The sequence below is a fragment of the Carassius auratus genome, chromosome 13, assembly GCF_003368295.1.
Source record: "Carassius auratus strain Wakin chromosome 13, ASM336829v1, whole genome shotgun sequence".
In the NCBI taxonomy this organism is placed as follows: Eukaryota; Metazoa; Chordata; class Actinopteri; order Cypriniformes; family Cyprinidae; genus Carassius; species Carassius auratus.
In genome coordinates, this window is record NC_039255.1 from 6,226,838 (window position 1) to 6,251,111 (window position 24,274).

At 35.5% G+C, this 24,274-nt stretch overlaps 1 long non-coding RNA gene across 2 annotated transcripts in view; it reads left to right on the forward strand.

Annotated features, from left to right (window-relative positions):
- Positions 1-2,299: 2,299 nt before the first annotated feature.
- LOC113113155 (uncharacterized) overlaps positions 2,300-24,274 on the forward strand; it is a 39,745-nt gene continuing 17,770 nt past the window's right edge. For both annotated transcript variants that reach the window (XR_003293549.1, XR_003293550.1), the window contains exon 1: positions 2,300-2,402. This is a non-coding gene — a long non-coding RNA (uncharacterized LOC113113155). The remainder of the gene's footprint in view (positions 2,403-24,274) is intronic.

Below are 24,274 nucleotides of genomic sequence, written 5' to 3' on the forward strand. Positions count from 1 at the left end.
TCTAAACCTAGTAGGATGCCAGTGTAGAACAGCATTTTAAGGCCTCATTTCAAAGGCACACTCCGAATGTTTACCTAATATTTGTCTTTGTGGTGTATTAGCTAATGCTCAATTCTAGACAGCAAGGCAGACCTGCTGTTTTGAAGCAGAGCTTCTTTCATGTTTCTCTTCATTGCAGTGTTTCTGATGGATCTCATTTTCTCACCTCAGGTGTACCAGATAGACAGACAGTAACATTAATCATCACCAGTTCTGTGGAGGCAGTCTTGGAAAAAACAGCATTAAAATTGGTGTGTGACTCCAACTTCATTATTATTATTATTATTACTTATTATTCCTGTTACTAAGATTACTGAGTAATATACAAAGAAAATGAATGAATGAATGAGTGAATGAATGAGTATCGCTGTGCTGGTATTGGTACTAATGGGAACTGTGTTTATAATGCTAAGAACTGAAATCTGTGAATTTTTATTCCCTTAGGTCTGAATAGATTTTTCCATAATGATCAAGAATTACGGAGGCATGCAGTTTCTCTCTGAAATCCAAAGCATTCTCCACTGGTTTGAGAGCCAGACTCTGCATTTCTCTCACACAGTCAATGGATCCAAACATAAGCCTGCTGAGCCAGGAACAGAACATCAGCAGGGGGAGCCACAAAGCAACTCTACCAACTCCCATGAGACTTTGAGCTTTCAGAGCAGTTTACTATATATATATATATATATATATATATATATATATATATATATATATATATATATATATATATATATATATATATATATATATATATATATATATATTCATTAAATTAGCAATGAGCAGTCAGTAAAATAATATTTTAAGAAAATGTAGCATTATATCACTTGCTGAACAATTGGTCCTCTGTAGTGAATGGGTGCCGTCAGAATGAGAATCCAAACAGCTGATAAAAACAACATAATAATCTACAAGTAATACTCCTGTCCATCTGCCTGTTTGTAAGAAACACATCCATCATCATTTCATTTTAAACTTTAAATCGTTGCTTGAATGTCCAGAATGTCCATTACATAAAATTGCATTTTATGTAATGATTTTATGCTTCTGACATTCTTTGTTGATAAGATCCAATTAAGTTAATTCTAAAGCTACTTTTCAGTTGACATTTTACCCCAAATGTCCCAAATCTCAGAACTTTATTTAATGCGTGTAAAAAGTCTAATGGAATAAAAATGTCTAAGAAGCATAAAATGTTCCATCATCAGAACACTTGACTGTTCTTTTTTGCTCTGTAAGTTATATGAACAGTCTTCTCCTGTGTTAATATGGATAAATTACGCTTTGCTGAAAGCTTCAAATTCTCTACTGACTTACAATTCTCCCTAATGGTTGCTTTGTGTTTTTCATCTCTCTCATAAAAGTCTGCTATTACCCATAAACCACCTCTCACATGAAACACACACACACACACACACAAAAACGCTTCCCCTCAAACGGCTCTTATACTTAGTGACTGGACAAAACAGTTGCTTTGCAGTTTGATTCAGATGAAGCACTATGAGAAATAAAGTTCATGTGCAAGCAAACAGGTCTAAAACATACAAATTAAAAAAGTAATTCTCTCCTGATGCTTAAAGGACTATTATTTATACTGATGTGCAAAGTAAATAACAGCACATTTCTTTTTAATACTCAAATTTGATCAAGCAAGTCAAGACAGAGACATCAGCAGCATAATAAACAAAGTTGTTTAAAAATAGATTAAAACTGTCAAATTAATTGTAATTAAATTTCATGTGGATAAGCACAGTTATTGAGCTGCTGTCCTGCTGTGTGTCTTCATTTACAGTTCTCTGAGTGTCACTGCATCCTCCTGCTCTTCTTTAAACTGTGGGGATTTTTCATTATTCCTAATTTGAATGTCATTTGAAATATAATTGGAACCTCAGAAGCAATTTCTCATCAAATGCCCCCAGAAAAGCTCAGCTCTGAGGTGTCCATTAAATATGATTAAAACTAAAATTGAATTTACTGGGTTGTGATCATGCTTTTTTAACATTTGACAATGTTTTTATTTCTTCCCCAACTTTTGATCTCTTTTATATTTAAAGCAGGTTCAAAGCACGTATGCATTTGTGAATGGGAACACATTTGATATGTTTTCTCACAGCTCTGAATTAATAAATCATACATGACATACACATTTGATATTTATATTTCTGGCTGTGTGATTTGAGCTTGTTAAATGTCTTATTGTGTGTGTGTGTGTGTGTGTGTGTGTGTGTGTGTGTGTGTGTGTGTGTGTGCAGTTCCTCACATTTTCATTTGGTGGCGCTGTGGCTCCTGTGTGGCAGCACTGATTGAAAGACTGGAAATGGAGAGAAATGCAAAACTCAATCCTCTGGCATCAGATCCAGGTAAGAATTTCGGTGGGAACCAAAAAGCACTCATTGATATGTGTAGCAGGATACGTGATGTGCTTGTTATATTGTTGTTCTGAAAGAGCTCATGATTATTTGGCTTTGGGATCCATGCTTCCTTTAGGACACTTGTGAGATATGTTTGACATGAACTTGAGACTTAAAAAAAAAAAAGCTATTTTATTTGCATTTGGACACCTTTCTTCAGTTTTAGCTCTTGGTGTGTCCATTGATCATGCTGGGAGAGTTTGTGTGATTTGTTGAAGTTAATCGATATATGGCCGGATCAAGATTTAGGGCAGGAGGAAAAGAGGGAAACTAATTAAAACTGGAATTGATTCTTTATTAAAATGACAAGCTTTATCTCATAGTGCTCAAACACATGCATCCAAATCATTTATCTTGTGAATCGAAGCAATGCCATAATCATAATTCATTCTGATCTTTCACCCCTCCGTTTACAGTTCTCCAAGTTCAGAATGTCATGTAAGATGTATTTTATTGAGGCGATTATGATTGACTATGCCCCATTCTAGGCATTTCCCTACATTGGATGCTTCTGCCAGCAGCAGCATGTTTTTTAATGTGCTCTTAAAGGGGTCAGAATTAAATGGATATTATTCCTTCATGGGCTGGAATGAAGTGTGACCCTGCAAAGCATTTATCTACCGTTGTTCTTTAAAGAAATTGTTCAGTTACACTGGCGTGATTTGATTTGGCATCTCCACAGTTTAATCGAGGCAAATGCCACAAACTAAAAAGAGAAAAGCCTTATTTGATAGTGATTACTGATATTACAAAATGAATGTAAGTGAATTAGGGCTGGAAAAGGTTATCTATAAACATTTCCCAAATGTGATGCAGTTCTAATTCATTTAAGTAGGGCTATAGGCCTACATACTACTGTATTTCACTTATATATTCGGGAAAATAATATAGTAAATTATTACTGCCAATAATGGGAACTTGTTATTGATAAAAAACAAAACAAAACACTGTGACAAACTCTGTGAACGAAGGATTCAGAATGAATCAACTGACTCTTGAGTTTTTGATTCGGAGTCATGACATACATGTATGTCTTAGGGAAAGGCCAGTTCCACTTAATTCTCAGGGAGTATCTGGGCTGTAAGTTCCTGTTTTATGGTTCAGACAAACCTTTACTACTTCTAGTACATAAGACTCTTAATGCTGCCTGCTGTGAAGTGCACTTGAAAATCTAAACTACTCATTTTGGTTATATAAATGGAGTTTGCTGAGCAGTAGATGCAATCTCACAAAAACCAGGTCTGCTATTCTCCTAATGCGTTTTTTTTTAGTCATATAGACAATGAAACCAATGGAAAATATGTCATCTGATAGACATCTTAGCTGATGTTTGGTTCATTGGAATGATATTTGTAGATCTTTAGTTTGATGAACGTAGGGCTGGTAACCAGATCTTTGTTGGTTTAATTAATTGAAAGAGTGATCCATTAGCTATGACCGCGTTGCCTTGAGCATGACAGTTAACCTCCAGGGCAGTTCACTGTAATAGCTTTATGGCACAGTTCAGTGGCAATGTCACATTAAATAAATAAAACCTATTGGGAATGTGTCAATAAAGATTATTAAGGACGTAATGTGTTAGTGAGTGTTTTGTATCTTTGTAAGATGCATCTTTTAAATAATATGAACTGCTGTGCTAATAAAATGTATCAGCCTGGTTTATTTCCAACAACATCCTTGTCATTTCCAGCAGTGTTTGATTTCGATCTATGTTGTAATTACAGAAAAAAAGCTACAGAATTGTTGTGTTTTGTTCATTTTATAAGCAAATTACATTATAGCTCCCAAGGACAAACATAAACAGCAAATAAAGGACAAAGATGTCAATCATTCCAACCAGAGCTTTGTGAGTGACTCAGACTTCTGTGGATTGAGATGCCACTCAGGACTAAAACATGAAGGCTTAGTGGATTTTACATATGATGCGATTTTATGGTTATTATAATAGAAGAGTCAGGACAAGGGTAAAAACAAACAAAGCAAAATGTCAGCATTTCAATTTTCTAGTTCGTACATGACATTAATGACGAAGACCAAGGTGAACCTGGCAAAGGAAAGATAAGGAAGCGTAGGAAATGTAATGAGTCACTCTGCTGTTCTGTTTCTTAGTTACTGAGGTCAAGGTATCAGAATAGGTGCAGAAACACTTCCACACTTTTTTGTTCCACGCAACTTTCTGTTAACATGCTTGGATACAGCACTCTGTGAACAGCCAGTTTAATTGCAAATAATTTTTGTGACTTACACTGCTTGTGAAGGGTGTCAATGATTGTCCGAGACCATTTTGAAGGCTCAGGAAAACTTTGCAGGTGTTTTGAGTTGATTAGCTGATTGGCATGTCACCATATTCAAATTTTTTGAGATCTTAAATTCGTGGATTTTTGTTAAATGTGATCCAATATCATCACAATTAAAAGAACCAAACACTCAGTCTGTGTGCATTTAATTTATTTAATACACTAGTTCCATGATTTGAGTTGAATTACTGAAATAAATTAACTTTTCCCTGACATTCTAATTTGTTGAGAATCACCCATATTAAAGAGCAACAGATGTTATGTCCTCCGTGTTCTCTATTAATATACAAAAAAAAAACAAAAAAATTAAAAATTATGCCATGCCCAAACTATTCATCAAGCCTCTCTTTTTAAAATTTTCAGTTTCTGTGTACAAGGGCACTGCCAGATCCAAAATTAACTTGGATAAAACAACTTGGCAGCTGAAATATTTGCATTTTATTCTTGCATGTTTGTGATAATGCACTCAAAAATGAGAAATATGAGATAATCGGTCCCTGTCTAATGACGTGGCATCTGGCACAAAAACATGGACACATTATGGTTTGTTAGAGGACTAAAGTTTGCAGATGTAATAGCAGCATGTTTTCATGTTACTGTTTATATCTTTGATTTGAATCATTTAGTGTCTCTTATATCAGTGATGTATCGGTCATATAATTTTATTTAAACCATGTATTGTTTCAATTCTCGATCAAGTTATCAGCCACTGGTACTGATACTCTGAACTTTTTAAAATGTATTATTATTATTATTTTGTACTTGCCAAACCATTGACTCACATTTCACACTTTAACAATATTTTGTACCATGGGGCCTGGGAAATACATTTTTGTCCTTTAAAATTCTGAAAGGACAACCAGAAGCAACACACACTGTTAAACATCTCTGCAAGTCCCCAAAAAATACAATAAAAAACATATCAAACAATATCACCATGGAGAGAATAGAAAGGTCAAATTCATTCCCCATGACTGCAGGAGTGCGGCAGAGGAGATGAAATCTATTTGTCTATTAATTGACATTTGCAGGAAGATGCCAGGACACTTTAAATGGTAAATGGATTGGAGGGAGGGAGAGAGGATAGACATGAGATAGGATCGAGAGAAACAACTGGACCTACAGTATCTGATGAGTTGATCTGTCATGAAGATTTGGGCTTGTAGGATTTAATGCATGTGAAAGATCTTTCGTCTTGGATCCACAAGAATAGAGACACCTTTTTCTTTTGCAGAAGATCTCATTGACAGGACTGGAGAAGTGGAGTTTCACTGGACCTGAAATAAAAATCTGATGAAATATTCATCTTAAGTAGTAAATGAGAGGCAGAGAGGGAGAACAAAACAAGAGGAAGAAATCTAAAGCACTGAATCGTCTTGCAGCAATTCAGTTTCACACTAGCAACCTACAGTATATGACACACATCATTAGACAACTGCCTGCTTGTACAAAATTCTAATTCTATTTTGTCACGCATATACTATTTTAAATGTCGAATGAACTATGTAATGTAGAAAAAGTTGAGATTTCAAAATGTCTTATAATTTTACATAGTCACAGTGGTGATGGTCCAACTCAGTTTGCTCTATAATTTGCAGTTCTTCAAAACCATGAGACTGAACTATTCCATCTGGCTTATCACTCCACTATGACCATCACAGCTAGTCTTGACTTGATTTGTGGATTAAAAATGTGAAATTATGAAATGAAAAATGTGATTTTTTTTTGCCATGGAATAGCAGCAAAAATAGGTGTTTGCAGGTTGTGCCTCACAATTCTGACTTTTCTTCTCTGAATTAGGAGTTTATATAGCTGTCTTTACATTGAATTCTGAATTGTGTGAGAAAGAATGTTGTGAAAAGAAGTCATACTACGCACCTTCTGTTTAGTATTATGTAGAAAAGTGTGTGTGTTGCAATCATTATAGTTAATGAGATCTTCGGATGTGCAGTGACATTCAGGACACATCCATGAGCTCATGCTACCCAATTAACACACATGATGACCTTTTCTGTAGGAGCCGGAGAGTATTATCAGTCATTTTTTGTATGTTTGTGCAAGTGACAGACAGGGTCTGGTTTTCAGAAAAATCAATGACCTAGATGTCACCGATATGATATATTCCACCAATTGTCTGTTGATGAGTATTAGAGTATTGAAGGCTATCTTTGTAGGGTTTGGCAAAGCATCAGCATCGTCCCGTATTATCTTTTCTTTTATTTTGTAATGATTTTTTTAATGATTTTGTAAATGATAAGTTATATGCTGGCTGGTATAATATTATGGCTTATTTTTCCCTGTTCAGATGGTATTGCCCCATGCTACAAAATGAACTGGTATTTGCTTCAGGAAATACACATCTATAGTGTTTGTAAAGCTGCAAAATGGCTGTTGTGAAAGTTTTTTGTTTTTAAATCGGTGTTAAGTTTTTAGTTAAGTTTAGGTTTTATGCTTTGATACTGTATAAATGAAAAATAATCTGAAGTGTTCTTGAGTTCTAACCTATTTAATTGTGTTAAAATCACTTTAATGTTCAACAAATTGTTACATGTTTATGAAAATTATCAAAAGGGGTGAAAAAAAAATGATTTCATCCACCAATTACTGTAGCTCATAGTAAGCTGGCAACTTTGTGCATTAATATAAAATTAAACTGATGCATGCTCACAGATGTATTTATTTTTTTAAAACATACGGTCATATGAGTAATTGGCTATAACAACAGAAAAAATAATTTTTTTTTGGATGAATTATGTTTTTGGACGTTTCTATAGCAGCAGGTCAGACTCCAGTAATAGCTCCTGTTTCAATTGCCCTTGTCTTTTAAATCTGTTCATGAGTGTGTTTGTGGGTAAATTACAGTGCAAATTTCAGCTGACTTTCCTCACAGATCCATAATTCAAGGACTTAAGATTCTATTCAGGTGAGAGCGACAGTATGAATTGTAACTGTTGAACACGCTCTAGAGATGCAATTTATGTCATGATGACCTAACCCACTGAAGGAGACCTATAACCCTTCCTTCTGATTGTGTCAACACATGATGTCCTCACATTTCGTACTGTAAGTGGCTCAGAATGCAGGTGTCATGATGGCACAGAAATCAAACAAGGTTGCAAGTTACACAGACATTTACACGGACAGGATGGATCCTCTGCTAAAGATGACAAGGGCAGGAGGCTTTCACTTGTCTTTTACTGCAGCCAATAAACTTAAGCATTAATTTGTCAGGCCTCAGAGTGTCAAACTTACTGCAGAGTAACGTGAGAGCTGCTGGAACAAATACAATCAGCCAAGGATTTTATGATACTTTTAATGGCTGTTAAGAGATCTGAAGGAAGCAGCAGCTGTACGTGTTTATTAAATTTGTTATATGTTAGTTTGAGTATGAGATGCAAATATGTTGGTAGAGGACATGCATTTTTTATGAATTACTTTGTTGTGGACATTAAAAGTTAAAGACCCCCTTGGAGAAAATCAAGTTTTTAATATTGTTACTATGTCTGTCTAGTAGGTGAGATTAGAGTAAGTGTGTCCTAAAAGTATATATAAAAAATATATATATATTTTTTTGTTCGCGACTCGGTTGATTCAGATCGGCACTTCGGAGCATGTTCGCGACTCGGTTGATTCAGATCGGGACTTCGGAGCATGTTCGCGACTGGGTTGATTCAGATCGGCACTTCGGAGTCTGTTCGCGACTCGGTTGATTCAGATCGGCACTTCGGAGCATGTTCGCGACTCGGTTGATTCAGATCGGGACTTCGGAGCCTGTTCGCGACTCGGTTGATTCAGATCGGGACTTCGGAGCATGTTCGCGACTCGGTTGATTCAGATCGGCACTTCGGAGCCTGTTCGCGACTCGGTTGATACAGATCGGCACTTCGGAGCCTGTTCGCGACTCAGTTGATTTAGATTGGCACTTCGGAGCATGTTCGCGACTCGGTTGATTCAGATCGGGATTCGTAGCATGTTTGAGATTTTTTTTAAATTCAGATCTGGACATCGAAGCAGGAAGTGTTTGTCAAACAGTTAATTGGTGATAAATGAATATTTGGACTTGAGACTTTTTTTTTTACCTGTCGATTCAGCATGGACATGGACCCACACACAAAGGTGGACACACTCTAGACGGGTGTGCCAGTTAGGGTGACCACCCATCCCGCGTAGCGCATGCGCGCACAGCGTTTGAAGCCCAATACATGCGTCCCACAAATTGAGACTGTGACTGAGACTTATGCATAATCAATACTTGCTCAAAAAAAGTTGGTCGCTATATCTGGAGTCACCAACCCGTCGATCGCGGAAAATCTGAGAAAAAAAGGTCCGAGCCTCCGGTGCGAGTTGGGAGGTGCGAGCCTCCGCTGACTGCGCGCGCACCTCCCGAAACAGATGAGACATTTATACTTGACACAACTGTTTTAGACTGAAAACCAGACCATACAACTGATTTAGACGCGGGTGCCGGTGTGATGAGATGTAGCCTACTAATATCCGTCTGCTCGGGCATGATTGTTTTAGGCCTGTAATTGATTGAATATTGAGGTAATAGGGATGGCACGGTTCGCTGAAATAAAAAAAAAAAAACCAAACCGTTCGGTTCACCACACACGGTTCGACACGCGCTTCAACTTAAATCTGACACAGCATCTGTAATATCATCTGTAATATGGCTTGCTATAAATGGCACGTAAAAAAACAGGGTTCAGCTAATAAATGTTTCTGTTGATGCATGCGCATTCTGGCTTCCCAGACATTACAAAATCATGAAAAAAAGATCTATATTGAGCAACTACAATTCATTTTAATCCTATAATTATATATTATAATTTATTTAAAGTGAATAAATTGTAATGAAAAATAAACAAAATGAAATAGCTAAAGTTCAAAATTATCGTATTTGGAAGAAAATGATTACATTTAACAATTAACTACATTTTGACACAACCTGCAAATTAACACTAGGAGTATGGTTGGACGGAAGCAGTGTGACAAAAATACTATCCCATAATTTTGCACAGTAATCTGACAATAAATGTGGCACACCCAGATTTTCATATGCACACCCAGAGTCTCTTTTCTGGCTACACTACTGCCGTGCACACTCTAATTGTTAACATTGTACACAATCCATTGTGCTTTGGCAAAATTCGGTTCAGACCTACAAACATGAATAAAAAAAAATAAAAAAATATAAAAAAACTACAAACATGGCAGATGTGCACGACCAACGGGTAAGTAGAGCGTTTTAGATAAAGGAGTTTGAGTTACTAATGTTAAACCTTTAACCTGGTAAAATATGCCTATATTTGTTTAATGTGATCTGCATTATATTTCATCTGGAACAACAATGGGAACTTTTATAAACATCTGTTTGGCCATTAACTTTTAAATGCATCATTATGAAAAAAATAAAAATAAAATAAAAAGTGAGCAGAGTTCTCTGCATAAAGACCCACGGCTGCCAGATCAACAAGCTACTTCTTTTCTCTCCAGTACGGAGGAAATGTGGAGGATGTTAACTGTAACAAGATGATTGACAGGCCAGTTTACAGTGACAGGGTGCGTGTAACTATGCAATAGAGCATCCATTAAATATGCAGTTGTATGACATGATAGTATATCCCAAAGCTTTTCCACTCTTCTACACACTTGAGCTTCTCATATTTTCAAATGACACTGCCATCATCGACGTCATACACAATGGAGACAAGTCTGCTTACAGACAGGAGGTTAAAGTGCTGCAGTCTTAACAACCTGGAGCTGAACACGCTATAAACAGTGGAGATGATAGTGGACTTCCCCCACTCACCATCATGAACAGCACTGTGGCTGCAGCAGAGCTGAGCTGCTGATACTGTTCTGTGTTCATCCATAACTGTCTGGTTTGGTTCAACTACTAAATCAGCTATCAAGAGCCTCCAACAGACAGTCAGGACTGCTGAGAAGATTGTTGGTTCTCTCCTGCCCTACCTCTAAGATCTTTACATTTCTAGACTGAGGAAAAGGGCCAAGAAAATCACTTTGAGACCCACACACCCATCCTACTCTCACTTTCAACAGTTGCCCTCTGGCGCTACAAAGCACTAACCACCAGAACAGCCAGTTACAAGCACAGTTTTTTTTTTTCATACAGCCTGAACAAATAAAACCTTCATAACTATACATTGTCCATTTTAACTAGCATATGAACATTTTTCAATTGTAAACGACTTAAACTGTACACACTTGTAAATAACATATTTATACATTCATTAAAACAATTACAACATTTTTTCGCTATATTTTTACTTCTTTCTTATATTGCATTATTTAATGTTCTATTTTTATATTGGTGTTAATAATACTTTCATATGTATATTTGCACTATCAGTATGTCTGTACTATATCTGTTTCTTTAGTGTGTACATTGCTTAATACTTGGCAATAAAGCTCTTTCTGACTTTTTTTACAATGGCTATTTCAGTCAACGAGTGCGCACTGAACAAAACTTCAGCATTTCAGTGTGATGACAATGAGTAATCTGAATGACTCTAATTGGACACTGCACTGGTTACAAGGCTCAACACTGTTAAAATGCATCAAAAGAATATGATCTAAACTGAATTCTGCATTCAACACTTTCAATTTAATTTTCACTTCATTTGCGATCAATTATTTGATATAATTTGTCTTTTTTTTATAATAGAAATATATATTTTTATTACAGCAACAATTCTCTGGATAAATTTTAAATGCCTTTTTCAATGGCACTGGTGACTTAACCTAGCAACCATCGGGTTACTAGCTGTGAGCTTTTCGTCCCATGCTGTTCTTGAACGGATTTTAAAACCTTTTCAGCTCTCAGATCAGCCTTTTCACAATCTACAGTCCTGGAGTAAGACTCTGAACAGCAGGAGCTCTGAGTGTACGTGACTTTTAGTCCACACGTGTTAGCTTTGAGGACATTTATATGCAAGTGTACTCATAAAAGATGACAAAATGAACTGAAATATAACATTGCAGTTTGTCTCTTCTGGGAAAATGGAACCAATATATTGATAGCTCGTCTTGAACTCATTGCTGTATTCATGTTTTTGTATGAGTTAAAGTTGTAAGCAGATTTGTTTATTATGTTATTGCTTTGCTTACATCATTGATTTTGCTAATATCAGAAAGGGTTTTACTAGCATTCACTCAGTTTGAGTCAAATTTAAATCACTGTAACCATAGAGTGACCATGCATGAACATTTATACATTTATAAACACACATTTATAAAAATGTAAAATTACTTAAAACAAACAAACAAACAAAAAAAAAAATCATAAAAAATTACTTAAATGTCCTAATTGAACTATGTCTATGTCTGAAAAGTCCTGTCTGTGAAAGCAGGCCCATATATTTGGGACTGAACAATCGAGGGCCTTCAAAATGAAGATACCAAAAGGAAAGGTTTTCTTTTAAGAAACATGTTCAGAAACATCTAAAAGGATATTAAGAAATCTTTCATGTTTCTTACAAGCATGCAAAACTGAGGCAAAAAACACAAGAAGTACTTTCGCCTTTTTTTATATCAAATAATATTAAATACAATTTATTTTTTGTATTTATGAATTAATGTTTTGGCGTTTGATAAACCATGCCATTTATTTATTTGTTTGTTTTTTATTTAAATGTTTATTTTAAAGTTAAATGTGCATTTCTTAATTTATTCAGAATATGCTTATTACCGTGTTTACAGGAATATTCCTTTAGCTGCGATGCATGCGTGTCTCTTTTTCAGAATAAAGGAGAACTATGTGCTTGTAAACATGGTCAGTGATTACTAGATGGCAATGAATATTCATTGTTTACTCTGAACGAAATCATCAACAACTGGGCTAGTGTCTAAATCAGCATGCAGTACATTCATGCAGTTTGTAAAGAGCTGTTCGTAAAAGAGTTCGTAAATATTCTGATTGTTAGATCGCTTTGAGAGAGTGGAACATAGCATTGGCTCTCAGTATGTGGCTACTGATGGGGGAGAAGGTTTAATCATATATAAGGGTATTGAGTGCCTGGGAGGGTTTAATGAAGCAAAACTGATGGAATAAAACCAATAGAGCGGTGTTTACACTGTGTTCACGCTCTTAGTTGATGAGTCAGAGTCTCTTACTGATTTGACATGCTGGGTTTAAGTGCTGACTTGCGTGTGGGTGTTCTGTTTGCGCTCCAGATTAAGTCGAATCATGTTTGGTCAATAAGCTTCAACTTAAAATTAAATTCAGCTTATCATGAGATCAGAGCGTCTTAGGTTTGATTACATGCTGCGTGTCGATGTTTGCATTATGTTACTGTTTTATGGGCCATTTATTAGAATTCTGCTTTATGTCTGATCCATAACTGAGCCCAAGGTGATCAGTGGCTATTGAGCTCTAATGCAATAACACCACGGCAGAAACATTTAAGATAAATGTTTTAATCACAAACCTTGTTAAAACTGCAGTAAGCAAGGACATCTGCAATAGCTAGAGAGAGCTATCTATTAACATTCCCCTTCATGTCAATGACATTTCAGAGCAATTCTACTAGCTCAAAGAACTTATTTTAGATATTCTCTGCCTGATGGGATACATCAGCTACATTATTTGATTTCTGCATTTTAACCATAAAAATTCCAGTCCCTGTTTTGCAAAGTTTTTGATAACAAGTGCCATTACATATAGGTTTAGGGGTCTTAAGCAGAATTTTCAGAATCATTACTAGTCTTTAGTGTCAAGTGATCCTTCAGAGATCAACATGCTGATTCATTGCTCAAAATGTTCTCACAAAGCAGCTTTTATATATATATATATATATATATATATATATATATATTTATTTATCGCAAAATTAAAAAAAATTCTTGCACAATTCTGAAAAAAGTATATATATATATATGTATATATATATATATATATATATGTATATGTATATATATATATATATATATATATATATATATATATATATATATACACAGTACAGACCAAAAGTTTGGACACATCTTTTCATTCAAAGAGTTTTCTTTATTTTCATATGAAAATTGTAGATTCACACTGAAGGCATCAAAACAATGAATTAACACATGTGGAATTATATATGGAATTATATACATGTCAAAAAAGTGTGAAACAACTGAAAATATGTCATATTGTAGGTTCTTCAAAGTAGCCACCTTTAGCTTTGATTACTGCTTTGCACACTCTTGGCATTCTCTTGATGAGCTTCAAGAGGTAGTCACCTGAAATGGTCTTCCAACAGTCTTGAAGGAGTTCCCCGAGAGATGCTTAGCACTTGTTGGTCCTTTTGTCTTGTGTCTGCGGTCCAGCTCACCCCTAAACCATCTGGATTGGGTTCAGGTCCGGTGACTGTGGAGGCCAGGTCATCTGGCGCAGCACCCCATCACTCTCCTTCTTGCTCAAATAGTCCTTGATGCCTTCAGTGTGAATCTACAATTTTCATAGTCATGAAAATAAAGAAAACTCTTTGAATGAGAAGGTGTGTCCAAACTTTTGGTCTCTACTGTGTGTGTGTATATATAGGCCTATTGTAATTTTGTTTTTATTAATTTGCTGAAAAAGTTCTAATTTCTTTCAGAAAAAAAAGATAAGAAAAGTTTTGATGGAATCTGATGTTGAGGTTTAAACACTTTGAAATATCCATGTATAGTCCTGAAGGCAAATCATTTAATTCTCTGCTTGAGCTCTTTCATTTGATCCTTGGTGGATCAGACAGTATATCTATTGCTAGTGATGTGTGATCACAGCAGCCCTGTGTGGGATGTCCTGCAGCACATTTGGCACTAGATTGCATCATGTGTGAACAGATAGTGAAAGGGAGGTTAGTGTTACTATTTATATAAATTATATATTTTAGCCAGTATCATTTTATATTTTTTGCTTTTCCAAGCATGCATTTTGAGAGTATGGATGTGTGTAAATCAACGATATAGGTTAATTCATTCGGAGTGGGTGTAAAATCAATATGAATGCATATTTCATGCATTGTTGTGTAACATGTTGGCATAGATGGAGTGAGATAAAACTGCTCAAGCTCTCTGCTATTATTCTTTTTCCCCTTTTTCTACATTGACTGTGGATTTGTTATTTTTGTAAGACTAAGAAATTATGTCTTCAGTAATATTTTTTATGAATATCATGAGGATATTTTATGTGATCATTATTGCCAGTTTGCACCATCTGGATAAGAACAAGATATAAAAAACTTTTCAAAGACTTTTAAACGAAATTTGACTGCAGAAACTGCAAATGGACTATGTCACCTTTGTAGTGTTTAAAGGGAAAGGGATGAAGTCAGGCGCTTAGAAATGCCAGCTGTATCTTGCAACTCATTAATTCCTATTAAAAAAAAATGTAATGAATATTCATGAGAGACAGGTGGGATCTATTAGAACTAAATTAAGTTGTCTTTCAGAATGTCAAGTACTTTTTATGTTAATAACCTAAAAAGAGGGCAAAGTCGAAGGTGATAACATCAAATAAACAACATATGTTGAACATTAGCTTTTCTCTTGCTTGGCCTAATTAACAGATATTGAGATAAATGGATAAGAATGAATGAATTACAGTGTAATGTGACACTGTGACTGAGGCAAGATATCATAATTTTAGTGTGTAGCTATTGTTTGGTTTTAAAGTCTGTAATGAAACTGGAATTTAAGGGGAAAACTTTTGACAGGTGGCATGTTTCTCTGATGCATACTCAAACTGATGTCCAAAATCTTTTTATTTTCTGGTTTACTGTGAACTATATTATGTATTCAATGGACAATAAACAGAACTGCTTGCGTCTTGCGGAAAAACATCGTAGCCGGAACTACTTCTCTCTGTTTATGTCTATGAAGAATCACAAAGGTACTGGGTTACTCCGCCGAGGTACCCCGAAGCAATCTAAAATAGTCCGAATATAAACACTTATTATAGGTGCACCCTAGTGATTCAGGACAAGCCAAAAACACGGTTTGGAAAATGGATTCATGGTGTACTAGCTCTGATTGGTTGTTTCTTAACGGGAGCGATGCATTTCTGCAAATGGCAATAGGACCACTGGGAGGAGCCAGAGGAGCTTGATTTTTTCACAGATTATCTGTCTCATATTCTACTGTCAGGACATAATGACAGGTTTAACAAATATGTAAAATATATATTTTTACAAAAGTTACCTACTGCAGCTTTAAATATATATTCTAAATCAATATATATATATTTAACTTTTTTTATTATTTGTTAATTTAAGTTTAAATAAATGTTGTGCATTCAGTGCATTCAGGCTAACAATTTTTGCCTATCATGTGTTCCCAGGGAATCGAACCCCCAACCTTGCGCTTGCTTGCTAATGCAATGCTCCACCACTTGAGCTATACAGGAACACTGTTTTGTGTGTGTGTGTGTGTGTGTGTGTGCATGTCCATGTGCCGTGTGTGTGTGTGTGTGTGTGTGTGTAAAGTTCTATGATTTAGATTTTTTTATTTTGGGACCCCACTGTTTGTTAATATTTTATTCTCAAAAAATACCTTTTTTATTATTCTAAATGGATGCATAGTGATTTCAATTGCTGTAAAACTTAAAAAAAAAAAATTATATCATAAAATATACAAAATATTTATCTTCCCAAATACATATCTATATTAAATATGTAATCTCCTTCATTAACATTTTCCCTACTACATAAATAAATGACAAATACATAAAAAAAAAAAACATTTTAAAATGAATTGTATTAGTCTGTGAGTTTTATTTATTTAAAATTAAACATTTAGAGTAATCTCAGACTTTTGTACACCACTACATATTAAGATTTTAATTGTTCTTTATTTAGAAGAGGTCATTTCAGATGGGAATTTATTAATTGCATTATGGTTTGGCTCATGGGAGGAAGTTGCGTGTTTTTGTGATGTGAAATTCCCAGTGAGCTGGACTGAGCTGTGGGCAAATATTTGGGTCTGTTCCGTTTGGATGCTGCTGTATATCATTCTCCTCCATAAACAACAGCGAGAGGAGAATAAGAGAAGAGAAAGTTTGGGCCAGTCTTTGTACATCTCCTTGGCAAAGGAGCCTCTTCATTCATTATTTGCTATGTTGGGGAGGTTTTAGCACTGATGATTTTTATCCCGAGAGCCAGATGGTGCTATGAAGCATTGCTGTCACATCTCATCCAAAACTATGAGAGGCAGGCAGGACAATCTCATCATCCCCCACCATCACAAACACTCTTGTTTTTGTTTTTTTAGTGAACAGAAAATTGAGGACAGCTACAGTCTATCAAGCATTATTTGATGAATAATGATCAGTGATTTACTAGACAAATGGCATTGCAAAAAGAGGATCATTAAATATTTTCAATGAAGCTGCTACACCTTGTTCCTCATATATGGAATAGGCCTAAATGGCAGCATCCTGGCTGGAGAAATATAACTACTGACACACGCTGAGCTGGGATGCCACTTGTGTAATACAATAAGTTTTAGTGAGACCTTGAAAGGTCAATATCATGCACTTCTTCAAGGACTAGCGCAGTATTGCTCTAATCAAACTAATTGTTTTGTCCCTTAGAGGACAAGCAGCTGTGGTACTTGCATCTCCCTGTTATTGTTCATGTCTTGGAAACAATATAAGCATTTGCTATTTACTCAAAGTAGCTATTTCTGATTTGTGAGTGAGTGTGATACATATATATATATATATATATATATATATATATATATATATATATATATATATATATATATATATATATATATATATATATATATATATATACCCCCTTTTGTTATCCAGTTTGAAAATCCCTAATATAACATCAGTCAGTTTAATACAGATGAGGCTGGTCATTGAGACGACATTAATGCAAACCTGGTCAATGAAATATGGGTAACGTTGCATGAGCCTCGTCTGGGGGGAACTTTCTTTTGATGTGAGCCAATCCGTGGCAGGTATGCTAATAAGCGTGCTCTGGGTGTTTGGGTAATTGCGGCTTTGTTGGAGTTATTTGTCTCCTTGCTGGAAGAGGACGGCACATTACGCTAATCTCTCACCCCTCCTAGTGAGGTTAGGACATGATCCATGATTTCGGTCTGGGCCATGCTACGGATGACACCATTAGGATCTGAAGTGTTCATTTATAACGTCTTAAAAATAACCATTTAAAACTATCCCAATGAGCTGTTTGCAGAGTTTAACCGTGCAAGTGGTTTGGAACAGTCTCTTGTGTTCAGTAGTCCTGTCAGAAAAAATAGGTGCAATTCTGCGGTGCAATTAAGCTATTTCTAGCAATTTCCCATGTTTGTACTTTGTGTGTTTAATATTACAAGATTGTGGAGAGGGAATCTATTGGATAAAGTTGTAGTGTTTACCTTTAAACCATTGCTTCTGGCCAAAATATGAGTCAATAATCCATAGTAATGCTTGCTCCAGTGAAAATGTGTCATCTCTCTTTAAAAACCATGATATATTTGTTTAGAACTGTTTTGGAATTTTTTCACTTGTAAACAATGCTTGCTTTGTTCATATTTCTCACTTGATTCAGACAAGAGAGAAAAAAAGCAATATTATGAATAGAGGACTTGTATTTGGCCAGAAAACACTGTTTGAAGTTAAACAACTTAATGATGGATTTGTTTCTTACAAATACGCAGCTTTTCACTTCATAAGACATTAATTGATGGACTGAAGTGGTGATGATTACTTATCTATTATTGTGATGTTTATATCAGCTGATTGGACTCTCATTCTGACAGCACCAATGTATATCTTTGTTTACCTGAGGATGAGTTAAATTTTCATTTTTGGGTCAACTATTCTTTTAATGGGCCTTGAATGGGAAACATTTAATGTTATACTGACTCCAAAAACAAATAACATTTTCTTGTACTTTTGCCTGTCATCCAAAAATCTTTTCTCGTGCATGGTAGTCAGAAAAAATGGGTGCATTTCTGCAGTGCAATTAAGAAATTTTATTTCCCATCCTTATACTTTATATATTATTACAAGTTTGTGGAGAGTGAAACTCTAGAATGTGATTTATTTTATAATTTTCTGATTGGATTTTGTTGTATCATTGTTAAATGTTCCTGGTTTGCTCTCTCTCTCTCTCTCTCTCTCTCATCCTGTGTCACACTCCATCATTCTGTCTCTTGATGGCGTCTTTGCCTGTGTATTCATGAGATGATGGTGATTTTTCATGATCATTCGGACATTAAATCTTCGGCACCTCCGCTGAAGCAGTGCTGCTCCTTCTATTCCTCCTATTTTCTCTGGGGTAATTACTTTCTGTCACTCAGTCTCACCCTCCTCGTCTGCTCCCATTTCCGTTCTATCATTCCAATCAAATTCCTCTTTTTTTTCTGCCTGCTATCAAAGAGGAGCAAGAATTGGCCACCTTCAAACACATGAATGAATCTGGCCCTTCACATTTTTTGGGGGCTGTTTACCAAAGCATATTGGTTGTCAGTCTGAAGGAATGATAGAAGAGAAAGATGAGAGATCCAGAGATGAGAGGGACGCACTCTAAACATCAGTCACTATTAGTTTGTCTCACTCCGTCGGTTCTGGGCTTCAGTCTGGAGCTCCACAACAGGTCAAGCAGTCTGCTTATGCATATTATTTTGGTGATTTTTTTTTCTCTCTTTCTGAAATGCATTTACTGCCCTTAAATCATTTGATGAGTGAGGATAATTTTTGCTAATGTATTTAGCCTCAAATTAGGCTTAGGAACCTACCAATCATGTCCTCATATGCGTTCATAAGGAAAAGCTTTTCACAGTTGATTTTTAAGATGCTGTGCTGAACAGTCAATTCCCAAGATACCAAACCTGAAGATTTACAAACACAAAAGTACACAAAAATGGGATAATTTATATTATTTATATATTTATTTGAGATTGTTATATTCTATGTTTCAACCATATTTTCAGTCTTTGTTGAAAGCATTTCCACCTCATCTTTAGAATATATTGTTAGTTTTTTTTATTACAAACATTTCCTAAAAAAGATAATAATAATCTTAATAATAACAATAATTAGTATTATTATTATAATATTATAATTAAATAATAAAATACTTTTTTCCACAGTTATTGCATTTGCAATACATTAACATTCAAAATTATGGAATAGGCAAGATATATATAAAAAAAAAAAAAAAAAAATTGAAAGAAGATTGTTATTCTCGCTAAGGCTGTATTTATCTGATCAAAAATACATTAATATTGTGTAATATTATTACATTTTAAAACAGTTTTTTATTTATTTGAATACCTTTTAAAGTTTAATGTATTTCTTCAGTATTACAGGATTCTTCAGAAAACCTTCTATTATATTAATTTACTCTTGAAGAAACGTTTTATTATTATCAATGTTGAAAACAGTTGTGCTGCTTAATATTTTTGTGGAAACCATGATGCAGTTTTTTTCAGGGTTCTTTGGTGAATAGAAAAACAAAACAAAGACAAAAACAAAAAAACTACAAAAAATTAACAATAAAAACACATTTGATTAATAATTTCTTATAAAGAAAAATACAATGTTAATAATATATATTATTACAATTGTTGTTTCTTTTGCTATTATTTTTGTTTCATTTTCTTATTTTCACCTGCCATTCAAAAGTAATTTCACTCTCTTTCTCAGTTCACCTCAGAGATTTTATAATGACAGTGATGGAGAGTTCACACATCGATTGACTGAAACGTAGTGGCTCTTTATATTTCTACAGTCTAAGCTTAGTGTATAATGTCCTTCGGAAACATTTTGTCAATCACAGAGTGAGAGTTTTAATGAAAGAGAGTTTCAAGGACAAATGCAGCTCGGTGTAGGTTATGTCTCTGCGGCGGTGTGAAGTGTTGGCTGGCTGGGTATTGGCTCTATGCAGACGGTGAAAGATGAGCAGGTATTCTGCTCAACAGCAAAGATCATTCCTCACAGCCAATTCTGCTATCTCCTGCACACAGGACTCACACAGCTGATTGTTTCCATAGCTCAGAGAATAGCTGAGGGAAGACAAACACACGCTATACTCACACGTCTTTGTCAAGAAACATAAAAAGTCCTGGAATAATAAGAATGATATAAAATTGAAGAATTGATGTTGCACTTGTGTAAAAATGCGAACCAATGGCTGACCTTCAAATCAAAGCAAGGTTCTGTGAAAAAGCAGCCTCTCTCCATGGGCTGGCTTCAGTGGGCCGATCTCTCACCACGCTTGTGGCTGTGAAGGACAGTCAAGATAGGTGAGATTGAAATGTGGGTCTAGAGTACTAGAATTGGTTCTCACTCTAATGGAGTGGGATTGTTGGCCAGAACAATGTACAATTTGTAATATCTATAAAAGAATTTTGGATGTATGGAGGGTGGTGAAGTAGCATTTAACTTTTTTTGTACTTAACATTTTGAGTTGCTTGCTGTTTCTTTGTAATTATTGGGACATTTACCACAAATTTTTGTTGAAATCATTTCATCACTTTTTTTTTTCAATGTAGTATTTTACTTGCCCTAATATTCTTCCAAACCCAAGTTTGGAACCCAACTTTTTGCTTTAAAAGCAAGCGTTATAAACAACTGAAAGTTAAAAGTATTTGCTCCTGCAGTTACTAATTATAACACTTTCATGGTACAAAAAGAAAGGAAAGAACATTTACATTATCTAAAACATTATCACTGTCTTCACTCTAGGCATGGTTCAAGCATTTTCAATGACTCCCATTAAAATCCAGAGGCGGACTTACCCATTAGGCAAAGGTAGGCGACCACCTTTGGCCCCCAAAAGCCAAGGGCCCCCTAAAATGCTTTTCAGATACGAGATGTGCATTAATTGCTGACATGAGAATGGTTGCTTTTTACAGTGTTTATCACCATGACAACCATCTTGTTGAACACACTTCTCAAGTATCCTGCTTGTGGAAAATGAAAATATAATTAAATATTACTCAACGGTGCTTATTATATGTTTATTGCATACTTGCATACGCAGTTACTTGTTTAGTTGAGATAATCCGTAGGTATGTAAATGTATCACTTCCATTTCATAATTATTTTTCATTTTCATAAAATAAGTGTAGTTTATTTTAAAGTTTAGAATTAGACAGCGTTTGGCACACAGGCTTATGCTGGTAATTCATCCATGGACTTTCTTTTTCAATATAGGCTATATTTTTCTAATTCCCACTAATTCAAGTTTCTCTCAAGGGCACCCACTGTCTTCAGAAAAGTTTCATTGACATTTTCATTTTATCTGATAAAGTAGCATTTATGAGCAGCGCTGCTTCGTTTACAGCTGTTACCAGGGAAACCACTGTATTTCTGATGTTCCAACAGTGCTTCCTGCTGGTAGAAAATCAATGAGCATTTTCAATAATCCCATCTGCAGTTTTTGTTCAGACCAATGCGAAAATCTCCCCAGATAACCCGGTTTTAAATTGATATCATAATTTATACTTATGACTCATCTCTTTTCTTAAATTTTTTTTTAAAGTCTCAATTGTGAGGTTTATTATTTCATGGTCTACAGCATTAAAGAAAGCTATTATAACATGTACATGGAAAAATTAGAAACATTGGACCCAACTGTCCCCAAATCACTAAATCCACCCCTTTTAAAATCACTTGCATTCGTAAGCACTTTTGCACTTTTGCACTTTGTTGATTCTAGTAAAAAAATATACTAGAGAACAAAAATTTGTCAGCAAGCTTGCACACAGAACAAAATACAGGCATTTAAGTGATCTGAAGGCCTCTGATTGGTCATAGACCAACGCTACTTTTGCGTCATCGAAGGGTAACACCCCTTTTTGGGGGAAAACAAACGGATTCCTGATAAAGAACTCGCTCCAGGGACCTTCTGTTTTTCATTGTTTCTGATTTGTACAAGCCTGTCAGACACAATTTCAAACAGATATTGTTTAGTCCTAGCCTGCGAATATTTCAAACGTTAAATCAGTTAACAGCCAAGGTAGCATGCCTAATGAGAGCTAACGTAAATCACGTAGCTACTAGCAGCTTCGTATTTGTAACTACAATAAAACTGTCAATAGCTTAAATCAAGTGAAATATGATCCAAGTAAACCACCGACTCCTCTTGACATGGCCTCATCGTCTAGATTATCATACTGTGAGTATGTTAATGACAAAAAATAGGCTACTTGGTGATTCCACGAGATAATGGTAACGTTAGATGTCCATATTTGGCCACTGCATGGGGTTATTAATCGACCATTTCAAAGGGACACCTCTGTAAACATCATATCCAGTAGCTTCTTTTAATACCTCTCACGGTCTTTGGCCGGCAAAGAGTGTGTGTATGTTTCTGCCATTTTTGCTATCAAGAAATTACAGCGAGTTCTGTATCAGGGAAATCTGTTTGTTTTCCCCCAAAAAGGGGCGTTACCCTTCGGTCTATCGCATCCATAAACTCAACAGAATCATGTGTGATTGGTTATAATGATCATCCCCCCCCCCCCCATGTTTAACACTGTAAAGCTGCTTTGACACAATCTGAATTGTATAAAGCTCTATATAAATAAAAGGGAATTGACTTGACTTGTTGTAATACAGTGATGAAATAGGTTAATGCCATTTCACACATATGTTGTTGACAGAGCAGGTTGTATTTAACCATGTACACTTTTTCCTGGAATAAAGGATCTGATTTTTGTCCCCTCATAGCAGTTTGTTTATTTGCCTTATTTAGTACAACTGTTCAATCTCCAGTGATGTGACGTGCTGATTGATTTCCTGAAACGCAATCATAAAGCATTTCTGCCTTCATTGTTAGTGGTTTTGGAAGGAGATTGGAAATTGGAGAGGGGGAATTAGGTATACAGCCAGCAAAACACAACACAGAATAAGAATCCAATCTTTTGATAGAGCAAATGAATAGTTGTGTTCTGAGGCTTTTGTTCTTGAGGAAAAATGATCATCTGTGCAGTCCAAAAGGAATTCATCATTGTGTTCTCTGGATATTTATAATTAGTCTCTCTCTTTTTGTAGCATTTGCAGGGAGTCTAAAGTTGAATACTGAAGAACTTCTTAAGTGCTTTTTAGATGCCTAAAGGGTAGACAGCAGGTTTAAGTGGATGAATGTTTCTTTTTTTAATGGCCACTAAGTGTAGAACTGGTGTTAGAATATGACGTAAATCTCTTCAAATATTTAGATGCATAAATTTTGACTTGACCTAAGATTATTAAGTTTGAGTTTTTTTAGGTTTCACAGTGACAGTGACATGATATACAGTATGGTGACCCATACTCAGAATTCATGCTCTAAAAGTGCACAAACACAGCAGTGAACACACACCTGGAGCAGAGGGCAGCCATTTACTGTATGCTGCAGCACCTAGGGAGCAGTTGGGGGTTTGGTGCTCAAGGGCATCTCAGTCTTGGTATCGAGGGTGGAGAGAGTAGTGTACATTCACTCCCCCCACCTACAATTCCTGCCAGCCCAAGACTCGAACTCTCAACCTTTAGATTACAAGTCAGAATCTCGGACCATTAGGCCATGATTTCACCAC